This window comes from Rhipicephalus microplus, chromosome 7, assembly GCF_043290135.1.
Source record: "Rhipicephalus microplus isolate Deutch F79 chromosome 7, USDA_Rmic, whole genome shotgun sequence".
In the NCBI taxonomy this organism is placed as follows: Eukaryota; Metazoa; Arthropoda; class Arachnida; order Ixodida; family Ixodidae; genus Rhipicephalus; species Rhipicephalus microplus.
In genome coordinates this window covers 172,569,237-172,573,246 of record NC_134706.1, presented here as the reverse complement: position 1 = coordinate 172,573,246, position 4,010 = coordinate 172,569,237, and the positions used below count along the sequence as shown (strand labels likewise).

Here is a 4,010-nt window from a genome sequence, read left to right as displayed (position 1 = left end):
GCGGTACACCCATTTGGATAAGAGTGCACGCAGATGCGGGCCTCGACGGCTACACATTTCCTCGGGCGGCCGCCTCCCGGCCTCCGTGGAGCGCGGGATGCACGGTCCCATCGACAAGCCTCTCCCGTTTTTACCGTGGCGTCGCGGTTCACCACGGCGGGCGGGTCGGTCTCCTCCGCATAAAAAGGGGGACCCCCGCTTTTTGTTCCACGAAATCGCACAAGCTTTTTTCGCATCCACGGTTTGCCACCGCACACCAAAATGCCGATCCGGCTGCCTACTTTAGCCAACAGGTGGAGCCAGGCGCGCCGTACTTGCGCAGCACTTCCCACGTCCACCGAAGTCGGTGCCAAGGACCACTTTCGGCGCCGGAGCCGCGTACGAGCCTACTCGAGGCGGAAGAACGAAGCCAGCAAGGGCCTGGCCGCAAGTGCGTTCAATTGTCGGGACGTCCAAGTCCCTCGTTCTTCCGTGCTTCCTCTTTCGGCAAGTCGTTGCGGCACCTTCCCAAAGCGCGCAGACCCGCTAATCGCGACGAGCGCGACGTGGCCGTGCCGCCTTTCCCTCGGCAGCAAGCAAAACGCCTGGCAACGTCGACGCTCCCCTAACCGCGATCTCGCACCGTGTTTCGTGTGGCGAATTCAAAAGCCGGCCGGCGCTGCTGCAACCATTACGGTCGGTACGCATACGCCGCGGAGGGCGGGACGGTCATCGGAGCGTGCGGTTCCTCCATCGAGTACTGCGCACCTCGGCCGTCGCATCGCCGTGCCATGACCGGCCGCGCGTCAACGCGAACCGGTGCCAGCGAGATCCTTCGCCTGCAAGAACCGACCGGCAGCCTCTGTCACCCGAGGACGCGGAGGCGCTTGCCGCGGACGGCGGGACGGTATGCACTGGTGCACAGCGGACCCGTCACATCGCCAGTTCCTTGACCGACCGCCGACGCTTGTGCCGTTCCTCTCGTACTTGGCAGTCGCCGCGCGATTGTCGGGTCTCGTTCTTGCACGCTCGAACGGTCGGGAGGGCACTCGGCTGGCGTTTCGGGAACGCGCAGCCTCGCCTTCTACCGACGTAACCACGACTCGCCGTTCGCGCTCCGCCGCTCCTGTTTACAGTACTAGGCGGTCCCGCAGCGGTCGGGTCGCGCATTTCGAGCGCTTCGAGCCACGGTGCAGTGGCGGGTCGAAAGCCGACCTATGAGTGCGTTGCGCCGTTTGTACCCGCGTCCGCCACCTGGCCGACCGTCCAAGGTCGCGGTGTTGGCGTCCGCTGGGCGCAACAATTTGTCACGGGGTGCCGCTCCACATTCAGGCAGCCCCGTGGGGAAAAGCCGACCCCGCGTCCAAACGGGGTCAGCGGCAGAAAGTGTCGGGCGCAGACGCAGCTGAGGCGCTCACCCTTCACAATCCGTTAATGATCCTTCCGCAGGTTCACCTACGGAAACCTTGTTACGACTTTTACTTCCTCTAAATGATCAAGTTTGGTCATCTTTCCAACCGACCGGCGCAACCGAAAGGCCGCGCCGGACATCGGTCCGAAGACCTCACTAAATCATTCAATCGGTAGTAGCGACGGGCGGTGTGTACAAAGGGCAGGGACGTAATCAACGCGAGCTTATGACTCGCGCTTACTGGGAATTCCTCGTTCAAGGGGAACAATTGCAAGCCCCTATCCCAATCACGAAAGAAGTTCCACGGGTTACCCAGTCTTTTCAGACAGGGATAAAGACACGCTGCTTCCTTCAGTGTAGCGCGCGTGCGGCCCCGGACATCTAAGGGCATCACAGACCTGTTATTGCTCTGTTTCGCGCGGCTAGGAGCCGCTTGTCCCTCTAAGAAGGTTGTAAGGTGCTGGGAACCCCGCACCTATTTAATAGGCTAGAGTCTCGTTCGTTATCGGAATTAACCACACAAATCGCTCCACCAACTAAGAACGGCCATGCACCACCATCCACCGAATCAAGAAAGAGCTCTCAATCTGTCAATCCTCCCAGTGTCCGGGCCGGGTAAGTTTTCCCGTGTTGAGTCAAATTAAGCCGCAGGCTCCACTCCTGGTGGTGCCCTTCCGTCAATTCCTTTAAGTTTCAGCTTTGCAACCATACTTCCCCCGGAACCCAAATACCTTGGTTTCCCGGAAGCTGCCCGCCGAGTCAATTGAGTAACTCAGGCGGATCGCTGGTTGGCATCGTTTATGGTCAGAACTAGGGCGGTATCTGATCGCCTTCGAACCTCTGACTTTCGTTCTTGATCAATGAAAACATTCTTGGCAAATGCTTTCGCAGTAGTTCGTCTTGCGACGGTCCAAGAATTTCACCTCTAGCGCCGCAATACGAATGCCCCCGTCCGTCCCTCTTAATCATTACCTCGTATTCCAAAAACCAACAGAACAGAAACGAGGTCTTGTTCTATTATTCCATGCAAGTTTATTCAGGCGACTCGCCTGCGTTGAGCACTCTAATTTTTTCAAAGTAAAAGCACCGGCCATCTCGAGGCACACAATGAAGTGCACCAAGAAAGAACCGGCATGATGTTCAGTCCGAGCCGTCGCATCGGGTAGATGCACTACTCGTCTGGAACTGAGATCCAACTACGAGCTTTTTAACCGCAGCAGCTTTAGTATACGCTATTGGAGCTGGAATTACCGCGGCTGCTGGCACCAGACTTGCCCTCCAATTGATCCTCGTTAAAGGATTTAGAGTGTACTCATTTCAATTACGGGGCCTCAAAAGAGTCCCGTATTGTTATTTTTCGTCACTACCTCCCCGTGCCGGGAGTGGGTAATTTGCGCGCCTGCTGCCTTCCTTGGATGTGGTAGCCGTTTCTCAGGCTCCCTCTCCGGAATCGAAACCTGATTCTCCGTTACCCGTAACAACCATGGTAAGCAAGTAACCTACCATCGAAAGTTGATAAGGCAGACACTTGAAAGAAACGTCGCCGGCTCGTGGCCATGCGATCAGCACAAAGTTATCCAGAGTCACCACACAATACGGGCCGAAACCCGATCGATCTTGGTCTAATAAAAGCACCCGTTACCCAAAGGGCTCCAGGCTCACTGCATGTATTAGCTCTAGAATTGCCACAGTTATCCAAGTAGGAAGAAACGATCTAAGGAACCATAACTGATTTAATGAGCCATTCGCGGTTTCGCCTTATTTCGGCATGTACTTAGACATGCATGGCTTAATCTTTGAGACAAGCATATGATTACTGGCAGGATCAACCAGGTAATCGTTCGACTGCGCGTCCGTCCTCGCCTTCGGCGGGCCGGACGCAGTCTGTGTGCGGCGGAGGCCACCTTCAGGCGCCCCAACACGCTTATTTTGCACTCCGAGATGACGGCGTTCGAGCTCGCTACGGCACAACCTTCCCGAAAGACGAGTGGGAGCCGTGCGGCAAGAAGCACGTTCATGCTCGCTCTTTTTCGTTGCATCGACTCGGTCGCGCCGTGCGGGTTGCCCAAGCCCGCTGCACTGTCGGTGGACCGGCCGGAACTAGCAACGGAGCCGAGACTGCAAAGCCGCCAGACGACGGGTCACGCCCGCGTCTTCGGCGCTTTCGCATCTGAATCGCCCGAGGACGACACGGAACACACCTCGATATCGTGGTAAAACGGCACCGTCCGACAACCAGCCCCTAACGCATCAAGCGGATGAGGCTGCAGACGACTGCCGTGGATTCCCCTGGAGCAGACCCGAGGACACGCTTGACGAGGCCGAAGCCCGCCGCATATCAGACACCCGGTCGCTTTCGCGTACTCCGCTCACGAGAACCCCCACATAATAGCAGCGATAAGTACCCAGACCTCCTTGGGCACTAATACGAGCGTACTCGAGAAAATTTCACCGCGGGTGTGCCCCGAAACGTGTGGCACGTTGAGCGTGCCACAAGTCTACGTCTCTCTCAAACCCGCCGAGGTCGTAGAATTTGCGACCCTACTCACGAAATTCCCACCGAGGATACGGCCGCAAACGTACCGCACCTTGGGTAGGCCACGAGTTTGTGCAACACTAC

At 57.3% G+C, this 4,010-nt stretch overlaps 1 non-coding gene across 1 annotated transcript; it reads right to left on the bottom strand.

Annotated features, from left to right (window-relative positions):
* Window positions 1–1,411: 1,411 nt before the first annotated feature.
* Window positions 1,412–3,226, bottom strand: LOC142768000 (small subunit ribosomal RNA). The gene has a single exon (XR_012885206.1). It is a non-coding gene; the product is annotated as a small subunit ribosomal RNA (ribosomal RNA).
* Between the last annotated feature and the right edge of the window lie 784 nt (window positions 3,227–4,010).